Here is a 22,970-nt window from a genome sequence, read left to right on the forward strand (position 1 = left end):
TTTATCTTTCCTGGATCCGTCCCTGGCTTGGACTCGTTCAAAAGGGAAACTCATGACAGTACCTCTAATTGCAGCACGTCTTTCACAGTTTGAACCATTGAAGACAGACTTCAAACCCTCTGGAATTTTTACTATCAAATCGTTGTATTCACAGTTGGTGGCGACTCACGGAATACCAAACTTCCCTTCTCATTTCACCTGGCAACATGAAATTCCTCCAAAAATTTGCTTTCTGATGTGGAGCCTGATTCATGGTAAGTTGAACACGATCGATAGGCTTCAACAAAAAGGTATGGATATTGATAACAATTGTGCTTTATGTGGAGGAGGAGAGGAATCTCAGGACCATATTTTCTTACATTGTAAAGTGGCTTATAAGATTTGGTGTAGCATAATACCAAATACAGGTTGGTGTTGGGTTGTTCCAGGTTCTATGAAAACTCTGGCGGAGATTTGGTTTACTCTCTTTTCTGGTAACTTTGTTTGGAAATTTATTCCTTCTGCAATCATCAATTCGATTTGGAGGGAAAGGAATTGTAGAAGATTTGAAGAAAACTATATTTACAAAACAGATGATGACCTTATCTATGAAACAAAAACTTCTATCCTATTATGGGCAGTGGCTGCGGGGCGCAGAGTTCATTTGAACTTCTCATATACCGTGTCTTCTAATTGGCAAGCTCTATTTCTGTAATATTTTTTTTGTTTTTTCACTTTTCGTTGTTTTTTTCTACCACTGGTAGATCTCCTGTACATTCCTTCTTCTTTTATTATTACCTCCTTTCAATCAAAAAAAAAAAAAGACAGACTTCAAACCCATTTTCCCATAGTCTGTCTCGTGTGTGACTCGTGTTGACCCACGTCACAACGTACTGGTGCAATTGCCCGAATAATAACTGCTTTCAGACGGCATTCTTCCCTGACACCATTACATCTCGTCTCGTCCCGTCAAACCCCATCAGCTGTCTCACTCTGGCCGTCTAGCTCTTTGCTCTCTCATTCACATTAGAAATGCGCACCCTTGGTCCTTAGGTTTAGTAGGGTAATTGTGGTTACCGGTGAAGGGTACGTTTTGAGAGCAGTAAGTATGCTGATTGAAATAATTAAGATTGATTGAGATGTTGGGTGCTGGGTTGCACGGACGCCCCATTTTCCGAGCCGTGTCCGCGTCGGACACGAGATGGACGTGGGACGCCGACACGCCGCGTGTCCGACGCATCAATTTGTGCGTTCTGTGCGCGTTTGATTTGGACGCACCAGTAATTCGAATTTGACACGCTTTTTCCCTTCATTTTCAGTTAAATTTCTTCCTTTATTTTTAATATTATTAACTAAATGAAGAAAGACAATCATTCAGATCAATTATTTAGGTTTTTATTAGGGTTTTGTTATTGGAAATGACATCATATATATCGGAAAAAAATTTGATCCCGGAGTGCGGGGTCATTTTTGAACTAGCAGGATTATGGCCTTCGGATTTGGTGAGATATAATGTCACTAACTAAGATTTAACCCTAGTTAATCCGTATGTTTCACAAATATTTGTTTCTTGCATTTGTCATGAACATGATATATTGTGATAATACTCCGATCGACTTATTTATCGTCGTCGTGAGAAAACCAATTACTACTGTGAAATTGTGCTAATACTATGAAATTGAATATATCGTGAGATGATGAAGACCATATGTTTTGACTTAAACATTGATCATCTTAACCTTGGCAATCTTGAGGCTGAATCGAAGAATGGTGTTCTTAGTTGGTAAACTTGGAATACATCTTCGTTCCAAATTTCATGGAATCAAGGCTATTAAAAAGGTCTACTAAAAATGGGTACTGATCATGATGATAAAAATGGAACAACCCTTTTTTTTCAGAAAATTAATCATTAACTTTTATTGATTATCACCATTGATTGATAAATCTTTTAGCCAATACGAACCAAAAATAATACGGATGATAATGCATAATATACTTAAGGAACAACAAATCAAGAGATTGTGGTCAGGTCCTTTGATTAGTTTGGCAACAAGATATTATGGCGACAAAGATTTGGGTGATTATATATTCAGCCAACAAAATCATAAGACAAAAGATTCAGTAATTAACAAGCAGAGATAATGGAGAGGAAGACGGTTATGGATGTATACACTGTGCAAAGTTTACCAATTACTCGGTGAGGTAACCAGGGTTAGTTCATAGTTAGGTGACCTCATATCTCACCAAATCCAAAGGCTATAATCCTCATAGTTCAAAAATGATCCCGCACTCCGGGATCAAAATTCTTTCCATGTATATCTTTAGTTGGGTATGTGTTCAGGATATGCATTTTGATTGTGCCATGTGTTTAATAGTGATTAATTGTTTGACCTTCGGTGTGTATTAACAAACGATATCTTTCTTTTTCTTTGAAATTTATACACATGTAGCATCATTTTCTAATTTTTAAGATCGAAACACTTGACTTTACTGTATAAATACATGATTGTATATATAAATAATATAAATAAAATATGTATATACGTGTCCGCGTCTTAGTTTTCTTAGAATTTTGTAGTGTCCACATCCCGTCGTGTCGTGTCCGCGTCGACGCGTTCGCGTCTGTGCAACCCAGGTTGGGGTAACTTTTAGTCATCTCCGAGATGAATTATTCCAGGAAAGTGAACGGTTGAGTTTTGGACCTCGGTTGTAGAGTAATAAGTAGAAATGGCGCGAGATTTCCATTCCCCCCCCCCCCCCCCAAAATCCAGTTTCAAATGAACCCGCCATAAGAAGAAATGGCGCGAAAGACCAACACCCTATTCACTGCCTTAAAAGAAAACGTTAGCATTGGGATTTTTTCTTCCATGGCAGACTAAGAACAAAGGTATAACCCAAACCCTAATTATTATTCTTTTCCATTTCTACATTAATATAGTTGATTTTGCTGGAAAATTGATTTATTATGCATGATTTTAACTTTATTTGTATTGCAGTTAGGGCTTATGGTGAGTGTTATGTATTGGGTTCTTCTTAGATTCTGGATTTTTATATGTATGAAATTCTTGTGAAAATCTATCTATGGACTAGCTCTATATTCTGTCATATCTATTCCTGGTTAATTGATGTTCTCATCAAGTAGTATTATTTGTTCTACTGGTTGCTTATGTACATATTGATGGTTTTAAGTGTAAACCTAGACATTGAAACCTGGATCAATGTATTAAGTGTGTGAACATATTAGTTGTTATTGTGTCTTCATGTCCAATTTGTTTTCGATCAATGCAATTCTTCTTTTACAGATCAAAAAAAAAAAGAAAAAAAATTCATTTGCAATCGTGTTTGGGTTTGTATGGTTCTAATGCAACATTTTTTCTGTAAGTTTGACACATTGAAATGAGAAATTCATGACTGTCCCTTTAATTGCAGGATGTTTTTCATTGTTTTGACCGACATTCATTCAATTTACTAAACCTGCTACCATTATATCTAGTCAAACCGTATCAACGGCCTCACTCTCCGGCACTTATAAGTGTAAATTGTGAACCCTTAATCAGTACCCCTACCACACACTACACAGTAGCAAAAATGGGTTCTGCAAAAGATGCGAGTGTCCTCAACATAGATAGATCAGCAAGCAAATGCAAGCCTCTTACTAAACGCAAGCGCCGTGTTCATCATCTCATTGGAAAAGTACTTTACTGTCCCAGATGCAGAGACAATGAAATTAGAGAAGCTAAGAAAGATGCTATCACAGATATTAAAGAAGCTTGGAAGGATAATATCGATACTAGCGACTTCATCATTAAGCAGCTTAAAGATGATACCTTACGTATTAGTTTTCAAGACCCATTAGATAAGCAATGGGTCATGGATGGAAAACCATGGCTACTAGGTTATCAAGGTCATCTTCTGATGCTAGATGAATGGGGTACTCTTGATAGTGACTTGTTTCAAACTTGTCCATTTTGGGTTCAGGCTCATGGTATTCCTAACAAGTTAATGTCTAAAGAATTGGGTTATGATATTGGAAAAGTTTTTGGTGCTGATCAACCATTGCAGGTTGATTTTGATGAAAATGCAAGGCCTGATTTTTTGAGGTTTAGGGTGATGGTTAATGTGCCGGAAAGAGTGAGAACTGGGTGTTGGTTAGCTCTTCCTAAGAATGATAATGATGACGATAAGCTACTGTGGGTGTGTTTTACTTACGAGGAATTACCTTATATGTGTTTCCTTTGTGGATTCATTGGTCATCATACAAATAGGTGTGATGAATATCTAGGCATGGAAGAAATCGAGGAAAAACACAACACCATCATCATCAATGGGGATGTTCTTGAGAATATAAAACCACCAGTGGTTCGTGAAGGGCAAATAATAAGAGATATGAGTATTAGAGGTTATGGGAATTGGTTGGAGGATCAATCTCAGTTTGAGGAAGGTGCAAGATACTATAATCTTGATGGTCATTTATTCTGTACTGAGGATGGATATAGAAGGGAAGGCAGAATTGTTGTGCCAAAATATAACACGAGCAAAACTTGTGGCTATGAATTAAGTGATGATGTCATTAGCGTTGTTCTCCAACCAAAGCCTTAGATTTGATGGTGTTGTTCATCAAAGTTCATGATAACTTTAATTTATTGTTTTTTTAGTCTAAAGACACATTTTGCAAAATTATGTCATGGACCAAACTTGAATATTTGTTTTCTTTTGGGGTAGTTTCTCTGCTTGATGTCATTAGGGAAGTTGGTTGGTTTAGTAATGCAAAAATGCTATCGTTAATGTAGTACTTTTGAAGGCTTTTGATTAAATGCAATCCTAGTTGATGTTTATCATTTACAAAGATGTCTTTGTTCTGTATTACTTCAATTCCATTATGGAAAATTCTTGTGTAATCTCTTGAATTTTCTATCACTAAAATGATGATTAAGCAAAAAACAAAAAAGGATTGCTGTTCAAATTAACCAATTACTCATAGATACTCATAGATTAGTGAAAATTTTTGAGTTTTCTATCAACACATAATGTACACAATAATATTATGTGAATTCTGAGTCTTATTAAGGTTTTGCTAATGATACAGAGAATTCACATGACGTTTGATTCTCAGCTTGTCCATCCTTGGTTTCCACTGTAGTAGCATTTATGTTACTTGCGAATTTATGATTTCGGTTATTACAGTCATTACAATGTATGCATTCTCTCTTTTATTCAAGTAAAAAGCTTCACTATGTTTCTTTTGCTATTCTCGTTGTTGCGCACATCTCAATTTTGGCTACAACTTGAGCATGAATTAGTTACAGGATAGCTAGGATGTCATATTGTGGGATTAATTTAGTAGTACAACAATACACTTGTGGTCCAGTCCAGTTCAACAAGAAGAAAGCTTAATTCAAACACTTGTGAAAATTTGTTACTTGAAATTTATGTTCGCTTGCTTGGCTTCTAATAATCTAATAATAAGTCTTGTATGTGAAATTTCATTGTTTTTATGCTTGTGTAGCATTCCACTGAGCTCCAACATTCGCGTTGCTAATTCTGGGCTTAGGCTGATTCCTTGTAGACTTCCGTTATCAAAGATCGACAGTAGTCCCAAAGTTGTTGATCCACATGAAGGCGCGCGGGTATAACCCATCCACAAAAATCCCGTCCAAACAAAATTGACACAAAAACCCCAAATATCCTGTCTAAACTACCCTCCCATAATTCAACCCAAAAGAACCGACAAAACCACCTCCATTCACAAAAAAACACAAAAACCTCCGCTCTCTTCCGTATCTCCTTCAAAACCAACCAGAAAATTCTCAGATCTGCTATAACTCCTTCATCCCGTAGCGAAAGTGAAAACTGATTCTCGATTTCAACTTCTTATCTTCTTCGATGATTACGTATTTCAACCATTGACGCAAAATCTGAGCTAAATCAATTCATTTTTCTGACCTAAAATTGTCTAAAAACAACAAAAATGGCGAAGGAAAAAAATCAACAGGAGAAAAAGAAAGATGATAAGGTTAGGAAAACTGCGAAACCAGCTACAAAAGGTAAGAAATCTTATCATTATTCTTCAATGGTTTATGTTTCACTTTTTTGATGTAACCAGATTTTTTGGGTTTAGGTTTCATTTGTTTTTTTGGGTTTCCAGTTTGATTTAGGTTTCATCATTTTTTGGGTTTTCAGTTTGATTTTAGGTTTCATCTGTTAGTTTTAGATTTCATTTGTTAGGTTTAGGTTTCAATTGAAAATTAATTTCAATTTTGGGTGTGTTTATTTCTTGTGTATTTTGTTGGCCTTGTTTATTTCTTATTTCTTTTTTCTTTTTGATGAAACCAAATTCGAGTTACATCATCTTCAATTAATGGTGAAAAACAGTTTTCTATTGTTGTTGGAGTAATCAGATTTTTGATGAAACCACATTTCATTTTCTGTTTCTTGATGAAACCAAAATTGGTTTCATCATATTTTTAGTTATTGGTTTACTTCTAGAGTTATTGTTTGTGGACCTAATTATTCTTATGGTTTCATCACCTATAATTGATTATGGTTTCATCATTTTTCAAGTGTATATCTTATGGTTTCATCATTACAAGTGTATATATTATGGTTTCATCATTTGTTCGTGCTTATGGTTTCATCATTACAAGTGTATATCTTATGGTTTCATCACTTTTCAATTATGCACAGTTTCATCACTTCGTTCGTGCTTATGGTTTCATCATTTGTCAAGTGTAATCTTATGGTTTCATCATTTATATTTATTATTCTCTTATGGTTTACTTTTGGTTTCACAATAGTTACAAAAAGAGATAGAGAACCGTACAGGTGTTCATTGCATCATTTGTGCGAGCTAGCAGTGGAAATTAAGGCGTTGTTAAAAAACAAGCAACTGCATTTGAAAGCTCTCAAATCATGTCCATTCTGGCGATTCTTTGAGCCGTTCTATGATGGCGTAATGAACGAAGAAGAGCTCATCAAAAAGACAAAAGCATTAATTATGTTTTTAAGTTCAATTGAAAACAGACTTGATGGTAAGCTCCCATATTGTTTCAAAATAGCAAGATCAAGGAAAATGAATCTGCGGACCATTCCCGAACACTTTGCTGTGACTTTTGGTCTACAGATGGTGAATTCTGTAGAAGCAGACGACATTGATGGAGAGCTGGTTAAAAGGGTTAACGTCTTCGTGGCCACGTATTTTCGTGTAAATAAAAAAAGACGAGAAAAACCGATACTGAAGATCGTATGCTGATAGACATATTTTTGTTTCTGATTTGTCTCGATTCTATATATTGATAGTTCTTATTCTTGTATTTATTTTGGTATTTTATCTCTTTGTAGGTGTTTTTGGAGAAATAAGCTTTTGCGGCGAAATTGGCTCAAAACGTGGCATTTGAACCTCCGTAGCAGACGTACCAGTGACATCCCAGAAATACCCCGGAGGAACCCCGAGAAAAATGTTGAAAACATCCCAAAAAAATTACTAAACGGACCCAAGGGACAAGTGTTATACGGACTCCGGAAGCGGATAAGGGGTAACCTTTCCCTTTCACGTTCAAAAACTGAAATTGGCTGGAAAAAAATGGCAGCAACGAGCGAAACTTGGTTCAAATTTCTCGCTGTTTTAGAGAGATTCAATCGCTGGAATTTGTTGGGATGGACGTGATTAAGCATAACAGGCTTGGTATGGGCACTGGAATGGATTGAATTGGGCTAGAAATTGATTTGGAGCAAAACAGGGAAAGTTTTTATACACGGGACCCTATTGAGATTATTTTTAGAAGTTCTAGAGAGACTAAAGACCTAAAAATCTTTCCAAAGATACATATCTATCTAAGGAAGAGTTTGAGACAATCGGGAAAGCTCAGAAACGCGTGGAACAATTTAGAGAAAAGATTATTGTCGTAACTGCCAAGAAAAGAAAAGAAGAGATTTCGAGAAGATTTTGGAGAGATTTAATCGGACTTTTTGATATAAATAGATTGGTTGGGTCATATAGAAGAGGATTCGAAAGTTTGGGAACCTTAGGAGAGCCATAGAAGAAGAAATCAGAGTTTGATCAAAATATTTTTCTGCTGCTGCTGCTGAAGAACACGAGGAACAAACCCTCATTGACAGTCGTTCTTCAACAGTGACAAGGACCAGCGGCTGACGGTCTTAAAACAACAACGTAGCAGCACTTTTAATTTGTCGTTCTTCTGTGACCCTTTCTGGCAGTCTTAAACTCACTGCTTTAGCACTATTTCATCTTTTAATCAAATTTTGGGCTATAACATGTATTTTGAGCAATTGATTAATATGAGGAGCTAAACCCAAATACTGGGATGACGGAGGAAGCCCTATTTCACGCATGTGGTAATTCTAATAATTCTTTTATGACTATTTGCATTGATTTTTAATCGATTTATGATTTTTATTGAATGGGTGTGATTTCGTTTGATGGTGCATGCTTGGTCTATGTATTTTTGATACATCATGCTTTTGATTTACAATCATTGCTTTTCAAAAATCTACTTTTTGGCAAAGAATAAGAGTCCATATTTTTAATATTTGATCTATAATTGATTGGAATTATTATTTGAATCACATGAATGGAATTTGGTGGAATCCTGAGTCTCAGTCTCTCTCGACATTGTGACAAACCTTTTGTATATATATTTTCTATTTTTATTTTAAGTCCAGAACCCAATCTTATCGAGTCCGAGTTGAACGAACTTTACTACCACTTTCAAAACTACATCAATTTTTGGCGCCGCCGATGCGGATTTGTATTAGGTTTTAGGTTTTAGATTTATTTTATTTATTTTAGAATTTTTGTTCTCTTTTACGCCTTTGGTATTTTTCGATTCTTTTTAGATTGGAGCGAAGCTACAAGGAAAGAAAAAAGTACTATAAAAGGAAAGCATCGCCAAAGAAGGAAAAAAGAGAGGAATCCAAAAGGAGTGAAGAAGAGGATTTTGTATATAGTTATTTTGTTTTATTTTTAGAAACTGTAAATAGGGTTTTATTTTTTGTAATTTTTCTTTTTATTTTTGGACACTTTTTGGACTTTATTTTTGGACTGGGACATTATTATTTTTAAACCCTATGGAAGGGTTGGTTTAAATAAAAACTGTGTGCAGAGAAGGACGGTGATTACGATATCGCCTCAGCCCCTCGGGTTGGTACATGACATAGGAGTCGTGGCCTGAGTCGATTTCAGCGGTTCTTCGCCCGTCTGGTACGGGAGGTAAGTTTTTCGAAACACCAGCGAATCCCCTGTCAGCGGGTTTACTGTATTCCTTCGTTTGCATATTTGCTGAGGACTTGAAAACGGCTGCTTTAATTTCCTAGTAAAGGGCAAGGACTGGCTATACAAGATAAGGGTTCGGATTTCATCACCGTTCTTTTCTTGCTCGCCTTAGGAAAACGAAACCAAACGCGAACCTAAGCCTAAAGTTTTGACTAGAACGAGACCGATAGGGTAACGAGCTTAATAGGAAAGTCGTTCGAAAAATATTGGTTACTCTTTTAAGCATACTTCGAAGTTCATGATGGTTTTTGTGAGTTGAATGCGTGACTGCGCCGCCTTGTAACCGGTGAGGCCTTGGGTATCAAAGCTCCACTGAGCTTCCCTCGCCTCGATTCAACTTACTTTGACTCGGATTGATTCCATAGGGGTTTGCTCAGATTGTAACGAGTTCCTTCTCGAAAGAATAGAAGCTGGTCTAGAAATAATCTAAGTGGAACCATCATGCTTTTCGTTTGCTAGAAAATTAGGTTTGATTTGGTTGAGTCAGCCTTATTTTGTGATTGCATAGAATCCCAAATATCTCGATAGTGCCAGCAATGGCAACTTTGAAAGCTTTGTTGAACCCAACTAGGACTACTCGTCCTTCTTGTATCAGGTTAGCCGAAACTGAAGCAACTTATGAACTTAGGCCTAGGACCCTACAGATGCTCCCAATCTTTTTAGGGAAAGAAAATGAAAACCCATACTTCCATGTTAGGGATTTTGAGGAAATTTGTAGTACCCTAAAGATTAGAGACCTTGATGATGATGCTTTGAAACTTATGTTATTTCCTTTTTCCCTGAAAGATAAAGCCAAATCGTGATAGTTTGGCTTCTGGTTCAATAGAAACATATGAACAACTTACATCTGTCTTTTTGAACAAGTTTTTCCCTAGGCACAAAACATCGTCTATTAGGACGCAAATCTGCACATTTTCTCAACAGGAGGGAGAATCGTTATATAGGTATTTGGAAAGGTTCAATGACTTCTTAGCCCAATGTCCTCATCATATTTTAGAAAAGGTTAGGCTAGTTCAAATCCTTTATGAGGGTTTAGATTATTCAACAACAACCATGGTTGAGTCTCTATGCACCGGTGGTTTTGAAAACCAAACTGTTGATGCGGCGATGGAATTTTTGAATGAAATCGCCGAAAAGACCCAGCAATGGGAATATTGTAGGGAACCCAAGAGAACCATTCTTCTAGGTGGAGGAAACGTTAATAGGGTAGAAGGAGGCTATGCATCAGATGCCAAAATTGCTGTTATAGCAAAAAGGTTAGAAGCTTTAGAATTGGGTCACACTAGTGGTAGAGTAGAGCCTTTTTGGGAATGCCAGAATAATAAAGAGCAAGCCAATGCTCTCTATAATAACACTAGGTTTTATAACCGTCAGAAGTTTGACCCATATTCAGAAACCTATAATCCTGGTTGGAGAAACCATCCGAACCTTTCATGGTCTAAGGACCAAGGTCAGTTTAGTTATTCTAATGTTCCCCCAGGTTTTGGCTATACTAAGAATACTTCAGGATCAACTCAGTTTCAGAATCAGTCTGATAAGAAAATCTTAAGTCTATAGGAAACTCTCACCTCGTTTATTCAAAATACTGAAAATATGCGTCAATTGCTTTCACAAAGCATAGAAGCTAGTAATAGGATAGGACAAGAACATAGTCAGTCCATTTCTGAATTGAAAGACCAGGTTAGTATGATCAATGAGTCACTAAGAGAAAAAGGTAAGTTCCCTAGTCAACCGATACCCAACCCTAGAGGAGTTAATGAAGTAGGTGCAAAACCATTTAATCAAGTGAATTCTGTCACAACCCTTAGGAGTGGTAAAACGGTAGACAATAAGGTAGCCATGCCTAATAGTAGACATACTGTAGATCCACCTTCTAGTTCCCAAGATGATCCCCAGAAGGAGCCAATAACTGAACAAACCGATAAAATTTCTAGTGATGCCAATGTGGTTCCAGAAAGGTCTCATTTTGTACCCAAAGCCCATATCCACAGTTGTTAGCTCCAACAAAGAGAGAGTCGACTTTCAAAGAAATACTAGAGATATTTAAGCAGGTAAACACTAACATCCCTTTATTAGAAGAAATTAGGAAAATGCCTGCTTATGCCAAGTTCCTTAAGGACCTTTGTACACGAAAGCGTAAGCTTAATGTCCATAAGAAAGCCTTTTTAGCTGGTCAGGTAAGTTCAATCCTTCTGAACCAAACAACCCCTAAGTATAAAGACCCTGGATGCCCCACCATATCTTGTGTGATCGGTAATTATTCAGTAGATAAGGCATTGCTTGACTTAGGAGCTAGTGTGAACTTACTCCCTTATCATGTATATAGCCAGCTAGGTCTTGGAAAGTTGAAACCGACTAAAATGACATTGCAATTAGCTGATAGGTATGTCAAAGTACCTCGTAGTGTCATAGAGGATATTCTGATTGAGGTTGATAAATTTATTTATCTAGTGGACTTCGTTGTTCTAGATACTCAGCCTGTTCAGGATCCTAGTGCTCAAATACCGGTGATTTTAGGTTGCCCATTTTTAGCCACAGCTAACGCTGTCATCAACTGTAGGACCGGACTTATGAACATATACTTTGGTAATATGACCACTGAACTAAATGTCTTTAATGTTAATAGACAACCTTCCGATGATTTAGAAGAAGTGAATATGATTAGCACTTTAGTTCAGGATCTAACTCAGGATAATTGGGACGAAACTTTATTTGGTGATTCCTTAGATGAACTTGATGAGGAAATTCTCTTAAGTCAGTTAGGTGACCAAACTTTTGAACTAGAAGAAGCTCTTGAGTACTTTAAAGACTCTACGGACCCTGAGATTCAAGCCATAGTGCTAGGCCTTACGGAGAGTAGTGTTGACCCTAAGTTTGGGGGTAATGAACTAGAAGAAGCTCTTGAGTATTTTAAAGACTCTGAGGATCCAGAAATTCAAGCAATAGTTATAGGTTTGTCCGAGAATACTGACTACCCTAAGTTTGGGGGTAGTAATGGTCAATTATCTCTATTAGAAGTACCTAACTTGGGATTCGAGCCTAGTGTGCCTGAGGTATTACTTGAGTCACTTCCGACTCCGCAACGGATCCTCCTGATATTTTCTAGGAGGAAATTCTAAAGACTTGTTGTTCGAATGAGTCAATTTGTCAAGACACTCATATGAAGCCCAAATGGGCACAACAGAAAAACCCAGTTGTCTTGCAGGAAACCTTGGATGAGGATGTGCTATGTCTGTTCATTTTTCTGATTTGGTGCAGTTGTCTGATAATTGTGGCAATTTTATTTGCTTCTGTTGACCCACATTTGTTTCGACTATTGATATATGATTTGAAAGGTAATTATCCATTTTGTGGTATTTGACGTCTGGCTGAAGACTTTAAATTAAGCACTTTTTGGGAGGTAACCCAATCTCATGCAACATGGTAATATCTTTCCTTATCTCTTTTGCTTCAAATGGTAACAGTTTCTCCTTGTTCAGGCTTATAATTTAATCTTTAGAACATTGAGGACAATGTTAGATTTAAGTTTGGGGGTATGGGAGAAACTTTTTAGTTGCAGTATGAATAAATAAACTCCATAACCTAGAAATTTATGTCAATTGAGGATTGCACTAACTAATCTAAGTGGATGGAAGCATTTTGATCGTAGGAGTTGAGGAACCAATCTGATTAGATGGAAACATCTAGAAGAGTCTATTCATAAAAGCACAGAGCTCAGGTGTGTTATAAATATCATGATAGTTTCACCATATCTCGTTGAGTCCTTTTCACTTCTATTTTTATTTTATTTTGTTTTTAAACCATGTTTCTCTAAGTGATAGGTGGGGCCCACGATTCAAGTTGTTACCAATGCTAGGGTGAATTAGAGTGATTGAGTTACAAAAAAAGAAAGAAAAAAAAGACCAGACCAATTAGACCAAAAAAAAAAAGGAGAAAAAAAGAAAGTGAATGAAGTCGACCACTGATACCCTTGTATATGCCAGTTGTGTTGAACTAGAATTAGGATTATCGATCACTGGTTCCCTTGTATATGCCAGTTGTGTTGATATTAGTCAGACTAGTATCTCAATCCATTATGATAGATTCATTTTGGCGGAGGCCTTCAGACAGATATGGGAAACGCCGTTCACTTAGTAAACATCAAAACCATCTATGTTTTTCTATATCCATCTTCTTGATCTATCCATGTGATTAGTTTTGACTCCGGATATTGATGTCCATAGTGCGACTATCTGAGTAGAGCTCTGTCACTTTATATGAATTTTAGTATGCTTGAGTGCAAACTCGTGTACAACAATTGGAATTTCGCATCAGGGTACTTCCTCCCGTAGTCAATAAGTATGCCAACCAAGGAGATTCTTTAGTTCCTTCCAAGGTTATGCCTAGATAGCTAGGGTCTGGAGTGTAAAGGTTTTGTGGGTATATATCTTGTAAGACCTCCGGAGACAACACTCCGCCAGTAGGGACAATTAGGGGTTTAAAGGCTTATTGCATACGCTAAATGCAATCGACGATGCCTGCGACAGTGAGTTAGGATTTTCTTTCTATTTCAGTTTTGCTCGAGGACTAGCAAATAATAAGTTTGGGGGTATTTGATAGACACATTTTTGTGTCTAATTTGTCTCCATTCTATATATTGATAGTTCTCATTCTTGTATTTATTTTGGTATTTTATCTCTTTGTAGGTGTTTTTGGAGAAATAAGCTTTTGCGGCGAAATTGGCTCAAAACGTGGCATTTGAACCTCCGTAGCAGACGTACCAGTGACATCCCAGAAATACCCCGAAGGAACCCCGAGAAAAGTGTTGAAAACATCCCAGAAAAATTACTAAACGCACCCAAGGGACAAGTGTTATACGGACTCCAGAAGCGAATAAGGGGTAACCTTTCCCCTTCACGTTCAAAAACTGAAATTGGCGCGAAAAAAATGGCAGCAACGAGTGAAACTCGGTTCGAATTTATCTGCTGTTTTAGAGAGATTCAATCGCTGGAATTTGTTGGGATGGACGAATGGATTGAATTGGGCTAGAAATCGATTTGGAGCAAAACAGGGAAAGTGTTTATACACGGGACCCTATTGAGATTATTTTTAGAAGTTCTAGAGAGACTAAAGACCTAAAAATCTTTCCAAAGATACATATCTATCTAAGGAAGAGTTTGAGACAATCGGGAAAGCTCAGAAACGCGTGGAACAATTTAGAGAAAAGATTATTGCCGTAACTTCCAAGAAAAGAAAAGAAGAGATTTCGAGAAGATTTTGGAGAGATTTAATCGGCCTTTTTGATATAAATAGATTGGTTGGGTCATATAGAAGGGGAGTCGAAAGTTTGGGAACCTTAGGAGAGCCATAGAAGAAGAAATCAGAGTTTGATCAAAATATTTTTCTGTTGCTGCTGCTGCTGAAGAACACGAGGAACAAACCCTCATTGACAGTCGTTCTTCAACAGTGACAACGACCAGCGGCTGACGGTCTTAAAACAACAGCGTAGCAGCACTTTTAATTTGTCGTTCTTCTGTGACCCTTTCTGGCAGTCTTAAACTCACTGCTTTAGCACTATTTCATCTTTTAATCAACTTTTGGGCTATAAACATGTATTTTGAGCAATTGGTTAATATGAGGAGATAAACCCAAACACTGGGATGACGGAGGAATCCCTATTTCACGCATGTGGTAATTCTAATAATTCTTTTATGACTATCATTGATTTATGATTTTTATTGAATGGGTGTGATTTCGTTTGATGGTGTATGCTTGGTCTATGTATTTTTGATACATCATGATTTTGATTTACAATCATTGATTTTCAAAAATCTACTTTTTGGAAAAGAATAAGAGTCCATATTTTAAATATTTGATCTATAATTGATTTGAATTATTATTTGAATCACAAGAATGGAATTTGGTGGAATCCTGAGTCTCAGTCTCTCTCGACATTGTGACAAACCTTTTGTATATATATTTTCTATTTTTATTTTAAGTATAGAACCCAATCTTATCGAGTCCGAGTTGAACGAACTTCACTACCACTTTCAAAACTACGTCATATGATGGAAGCTGCAAAGGATGAAACCAGAGCGGATGACTTTGTCAAGTTTTTCGTAATTTTTCTTTTAGTTTTGGTATTTGTCCCCAAAAAATGTGGGCAAACTCTGGAAGCAAAGTATAATTAGGTCATACTCTGGCAGTAAAGTATAATTAGGTCAAATGTGGGCAAACTCTGGCAGCAAAGTATAATTAGGTATGGTGCCACTTATCAAAGATTGGTAGAGCACATGTTTGAGGATAAAATTCACAACACCATCGAAGTCTACGTGGATGATATGCTAGTAAAGATCAAGGTGGCATCCAACCATATTGATGACCTTCGGGAGATCTTTCAAACTATGAGAAAATATAAGATGCGAGTGAACCCGGCTAAGTGCACCTTCTGGGTTACATCGGGTAAATTCCTGGGATACATAATCACTGATAAAGGTATAGAAGACGACACCGATAAAGTAAGGGTTGTCTTGGAAATTCCATCTCCGGTAACAATAAAAGATGTGCAGCGATTAGATAGGAACTTGGAAGTGTTAGGACGATTCCTTTCACGATCGTCGGACAAATGTAAATATTTCTTTGGGACGCTAAGAAAAGAAGAAAATTTCAAGTGGAGCGAGGAGTGTGAGGAAACATTCCAAAAGATTAAGCAACGTCTCGCGAGTCTGCCTGTATTACAAAGACCCGAGCCCGATGAAGTGCTTACCCTATATCTTGGGGCGACTGGTTATGCCATAAGCGCAGTTTTAGTCAAAAACGTTAGAGGAGAAGAAAAACTTGTGTACTTCATAAGAAAGACCATGAACCCTGCAGAGAGGAACTACACCGGAATTGAACAACTGATACTAGCTTTGGTATTTGCAACACAAAAGGTACGCACGTATTTGCAAACTCACAAGATCCGAGTACTTATAAAATCTTCTATAGAGTCAGTACTCGACAACGCAGCAATGTCGGGGGGAATTTCTAAATGGAGTGCTCAAATTAAACAATTCGATATCTTCTACGAGATGATAACAACAGTAAAAGCGTAAGAAGTGGCCGACTTCTTGGCAGATTTTCCTCTAGACGATGAAGAGGAAATTGAGGATATCCCGGGTATGAAAGAAGATCGAGAAGATCCATCCGACCTACTTGAAACATGTAGCTCGACACGGTGGGAATTATTCGTAGATGGGTTGTCCAACAAAGATGGGTCGGGCCTAGGGCTAGTCTTCACTACACCAAAGAGGAATAAGATGGTTCACTCATTCAGGCTTGAGTTTAAGGCGACAAACAATGTCACTGAATATGAGGTTGTAATACATTCATTGTGGATAATAGTAGAAATGGGGATCCAAGATGTGAGATTAACTAGCGACTCTCAGCTAGTCATTAGGCAGATCAGCGAGCAGTACGCTATACACGACCCAGTATTACAGAAGTATTGGGAGCTCGTCCAATTTTATATCGGCTAAATACCAAACATCAAGTTCCGACACATCAGCAGAAAAGATAATCGACATTCGGACACACTGGCATACATCGCCCTAATGCTAACAGACTCGAGTATTGAAGGCATCAGAATCATGAGGATCTTGATGCCATCTGTACCTGAGACAGTGGACACTAAAGCATGTGAAGATGTAACCAGGGCCGATAAGTATGAAGCTGGCGATTGGTGCAAACCTAACCACCAATATCTGGAGACGGGAGAATTACCCAAGGGACGACCCGAGATAAAAACAAAATCAAAAGAAAAGCAGTGGAATACGAATTACGAGACGGTATCCTATATAGAAAATCCTACCTGGGGACGCTATTGAGGTGTTTAAGTGGTGTTAAAACGAAAGCGCACACAAAACCTACAAGTATATAGGGCCAAGTTATAGTAAAGGGATGAGTAAGGGGAAGTCCACAGGGATGTGGTGTGTAGTGATGGTAGTTAAGCTACGAACCAAGGCAAGTAGCCAAGAGCAAGGGAGATAAATTGTAACTAAATGCAACTTATCATGAAACTAAGAGTTCAAACTAAAACAGGAAGTAAGCAATGCATGGTGATTTCAAGCACAACAGTGCAAGGCAGAGGAGGACAGTGCACTATAACTAGTGCACAGCAAGGTTTAAGTTGCACAATTTAAGCAAAAAAGTGAAGAAAAAAGTAGCTGGGCAATAAGAAAAAACAGCGAATTTCAAGTGACAGTGAAGTGAGTTTGTGGACTAAACTAAGGTTCTGAATCCACCTAGTGACCTAGCCAGATAGTGTAGTTCTAGGTTAAATCCCTATCCCTAATGGAGCTAGGTGAAGGTTCAAGCCTTCCTATGTTCCAGGGCATACATAGATGGAATGGAAGAATAATAAGCTAGTTCAACTGTTTTACTCCTAGCATTGACTGTCTTTTAACAGCACAATCAATCACAAGCAAAGTTGGACACTAATTTCCTCCATTTCTCAATCAGTTCAACTTACATGAGTTATAACCTAACATTCCACCACCTAACTGTGTACTAAGGTTTCATCTAAACCTTAGCTAATGTAACTTAGCTCATAACTAACATGTTACTAATATCATACATCTTAAAAGGTAATTGACACATAACTTCAAATTTTTACTGAACTCAAATAACTGAATTTGAAATTGGAAATAAAATTACTACAATGTTCACTGGCTAGTCCAGAGATGATTCTAACATTCACCCTTCATCTCTATTTATACCCAAAACATTCAATTAGGGTTTACAAGCATTTTCCCCAAATTTGATAAAATAAGCCCCTCTGCAATTGAGCGCTGACCCATGCTTCCACTTGCTCCTGTCAACTCGAACAACGCTCCAATTTGGTCTTATCTCCACTGTAACTGAACTCTAGCTCTGCCTTTCTTGTTTGTAGCATTTAGGGTTGATGTGTTTCTGTGATGGTCGGGGAAGAAGGTGGTGATGGAGCTCGAGGTCTGGTAATGTCGGGGCATGGTGGTGAAGGAGTTGCAGGTGATGGAAGAGAGGAAGTTTGGGGAAGAGAAAAAGAGGTCGAAAGTTTGGGGAGAAGGGAGTGTTTGGCTTGAGGTCGATGGGTTTGGAAGTTAGGGTGTTGAGCGGGTGTGGCAAGGGGTGATGATTTGCGAGGAAACACGTCGGATGTGAAGATGGTAGGTGGATCCAACGGTGAGATGGGAAGATATTGGAGCGACCGTAGGATGAGGAAATGCAGCAAAAAGGACGGCTCAAGATTGAGATGGGCGCTGCGATGTGAAGCGAGGACTTAGGAGTTTGATGTGCGATAATGGAGCGACCGTAGGATGCTGAAATGCTTCGATCTGACGGCTGAGAACCGAGGCGGGCTTGGGTTGATATATTTGCGTAATTCCTCCCGGCCTTTCACTACTTTTCTTCTCTTTTCCGCTTCGCAATTCATCCAACTTTATTTATTACCTAAAAATGCAAAATTAATTAATAAAAATATTTAATCTTGAAAACAAGGAAAATACAGAATATGGGGTAAAATGTAGAATTTAATGCACAAAGGATGAGTTAAATGCCAATAAAAATATATTGAAATATGCACTTTTTAGCACTCATCATTAAGCAAAGAAGAAGGGCACTCGATCTTGAATGAGATATATTATGGCGCCGCGGGCAACCACAGCTCGGGACGAAGTCTAGCAACCCGAGCCAAGACCATGGGATACTTTTGTCCCTACATGAACGAAGACGCAAAATATATGGCGTTAATTTGCGACGAGTGCCAAAAGTTTGGCAAGAAGATACAAGCACCTACAGTGACCTTAAACTCAGTAATTGTCCCGTGGCCTTTCGCCAAATGGGGGATCGATATCGTGGGACCATTACATGTTGGGTCGGGTCAGAGAAATTATTTGATTGTGGCTACTGATCACCAAGTGGGTGCAAGCTGCACCACTGAGGAACATTCGGGAAAAGGATGTGTTTCGTTTCTGAAAAAGAGGGGGTCTAACAATACCACCCAATATTTCGCTTAACAATCTGTATGGACTAACTCCAAAATACTTTGCTAGAGAATCAACTAGACAGTCAGACTCAATCTAAACAAACGTATCTCAAGGAGTTAATATCTCTCTCTTGATTTGATTTTTACTCAAGCTAAAAACAATAGCGAGTCTTTATCAAATACAAGGAATAACTTGGATGGTACCAAAGACCAATGTCCAAGGATCAATCAATATCAACCAAAAACCAAAGGTTGGATTTCGAATTGATGATCACGAACGCACAACCTGTATTATTTTTATTATATAAAATATAATGCGGAAAAGAAATAACACAGACACCAGAAGTTTTGTTAACGAGGAAACCGAAAATGCAGAAAAACCCCGAGACCTAGTTCAGATTGAATACACATTGTATTAAGCCACTACAGACACTAGCCTACTCCAAGCTAACTTCAGACTGGACTATAGTTGAACCCCTATCAATCTCCCACTGATACAAGGTACATTTGTACTCCTACGCTTCTGATCCCAGCAGGATACTGCGCACTTGATTCCCTTAGCTGATCTCACCCACAACCAAGAGTTGTTGTAACCCAAAATCACAGACTTGATAATAAACAGATCTGTCTCATACAGAAAAGTTTATCAAAGGATAAATCTGTCTCCCACAGATAAACCCCAGGTTTTGTTCCGTCTTAAGATATAAAATCAAGGTGAACAGGAACCAATTCATAATCCGGTCTTATATTCCCGAAGAACATCCTAGATTAATCAATCACCTCTCTACAATCCTTCCTGAATACACAAGTGGATTGTCGAGGAATCACAAACAGTGAGACGAAGATGTTTGTGACTTCTTTATCTTGCCTATCGGAGAACTCTCACGATCTCAAGCCAATCAATCGATTGTACTCGTACGATAGAATATGCAAGAAAATATCACACAACTACGATAAAAGTAGTATCGGCCTGGCTTCAAAATCCCGATGAAGTCTTTAAGTCGTTAACCTGATTTTAGAGAAGAAAATCAAAGGTTAACGGAGATCGACTCTAGAGAGTGCACTAGTAGCACACAAACGTGTGGGTATTAGGTTTGCTCAATGCTAGATGTCTCCTTTATATAGCCTTTAAATCAGGGTTTTTCCTTAGGTACCAAGAAATCCTTATTCACCGTTAGATGAAAACCTGATTTAGATTCAAGCTAATATTTCTCAACCGTTAGATCGAAAACTTAGCTTGTCACACACACTTGGGTAAACGTTTACTGGGTTCGTGAAAATCATGCCCAAACGTGTACTTTCATGTTGGTTTAACATAGTAACCCAAAAGGTCAATCATATGAGCATTTCATATTAACCTTGTTCTTCTTCACTATAACTAGTTCAATTGACTCAAATGAACTAGTTAGAGAGTTGTTCAATTGATATGAGATCTTATGTAACTACACAAGACACAATTGAAACAAAGATGATTCGATTCGATTGAATCGTCTCATGAACATTATAGCCACAGTTTGCATAAAGCATTCCTTAGTAATTTAATGTTTCTTGTTCAGAGCACATCTTTAGATCATAACCTCTTAAGTTCACAAACAAGTTCGCGGACTTAAGTTAATCGGTTGAGTTTTTCAAACTCAGCACAAATTCTCGGTTCGAGAACTTCCGCCAGTTCGTGGACTGAGTTCGCGGACTAAGCACACAAACGAGTTTTGGAAAATCCAGCAGAAATTCTCGGTCGAGAACTTCCGACAGTTCGCGGACTTGGCAAGCCAATTCCACAATCCTCCCGATTTCTCTTGATCAACAAAGTTCGAAAACGTCGGTTTAAGGAATACATGGGTATGTAATCTAAAATCTCATTTCAATCATTGAGACATCCTCAAAGGACGCTATGTAGCCGTTATTCACAGACCGATTCACGTCAGAGCAATTCTCAAAGTGATTGAAACTTTCATGACTTTCGTCACTAGGTGAAGATAAACCTGATTAAAGCGAAACGCTTTACCAACACACGATTTCGAGATAAAAGATAACCAATGAATGCTCAGCTCTAAATGTCAAGTGTGTATGATCTAGTCTATATATCATACGACTTTTGTCTCATAAGAAGTAGGAGATAGAATAGATAGACTTTTGAGTGATAGATAAGTTCAAGTCTCCACATACCTTTTTGTTGATGAAGTTCCACGGTTCCTTGTATAGATCTTCGTCGTTGTATGATGAATCGCCATGAAGTGCTTGAGCTTACCTACACTTTTCCTATCCTAGTCCGGGAGTTAGCTATGTAGGCTAGAAATCAAGACTCATAGTTTTGATCACTAACATTGACAAACATGCTTGAGATAGAGACGCATGTGAGGTTGACCGAGCTATGCTCTAACAGTCTCCCCCTTTGTCAATTTTAGTGACAAAACTATTAATACATATGGAATACGAAAAAGATAAACTTTAGTGGCTCCTATTCCATAGTCTAATCTTCAACGTTCCCTGACATCTTCGTCCTTCCAAGTACTCCAATGATCCCAAAGGTTGTCAGTTTAGCATCATCGTTGTTGAAGATCCGTAGCTATAACAATGAGAGAAATCGAGAGTCTCGATCATTATTATACAGTGTCATAGTACTATCATGTAACATAAAAGTCCAATTGTATCATGACTTCAACAATAATACTATGGTGATATGTATCACTCCCCCTTAGTCAATACTCTATCTTGATCATGGAAACCACTCCCCCTTACACAATGATCCTAAAACCATATGTATTTGTAGTGTGAACTACAATATTTCTCCCCCTTTTTGTCAATAAAAAAGGTACAAGAACGGGATCATAATGAAATTTCCACAAGATATATTTCATAGACTAAAAGAAAAAATACATACCAACTTAATTTAGATGCAATCATAAAGCCGAAGCTAAATGCATTCATCAAGGAGTTTAAAGATACAAGATAACCCCTATAAAATTCCATAGCCGCACTCCCCGCAAGATATTACCATTAAGCACAAGTTCAAAAGAACTCTCCCCCATTTGATGTCATTCCCCAAAGAAGAACAAGAGCGACCTTAATTTTCGAAAGAAAAGAAGGATTTTTTATTGGATATCAAAAACCATGAGAATGATTTTCTATATCCAAAACTCAACCAAATTAACCACAAGTAAACCCATGATTAATTTAACTGGAATACACAACTAAATCAAACCACAAAAGTGATCAATTTAATTGAAGGTGCTCAACATAAGTAAACTTACGGAGCAATGACTAAGGTAATCATACGGAGACGACTAACTTAATCGTTCACATACTCAACATAAGGAAAACCTTACGGAATATGCGACTATATTAACCGATAGAACATGATTAGTATAGCCGTTCATATACTCAACACAAGAATTTGTGGAATATATGAAAACTCAACTAGACTAATTACAAGAGAACCTATAATTAATCCAATTGGAATACCAATAACCAAACTAATCACCGAAGTAATCAATTCAATTATTTTGGGCTCAACATAAGAGAACTTATGGAACCCCGACTAAGTTCATCATAGAAGATGACAACCTTAACCATACATGTACTCAACATAAGAAAGAAAACTTATGGATTACAAACTAAATAACAAACTAGTTGATTAGTTTAGTTCCTAATGCTCAACATATAGCATCTTATGGAACAACCAACAAGCCGATAAGAAAAATCGACTTAGTTGTATCGTGC

Source organism: Papaver somniferum, chromosome 10 (genome assembly GCF_003573695.1).
Source record: "Papaver somniferum cultivar HN1 chromosome 10, ASM357369v1, whole genome shotgun sequence".
Lineage (NCBI taxonomy): Eukaryota > Viridiplantae > Streptophyta > Magnoliopsida > Ranunculales > Papaveraceae > Papaver > Papaver somniferum.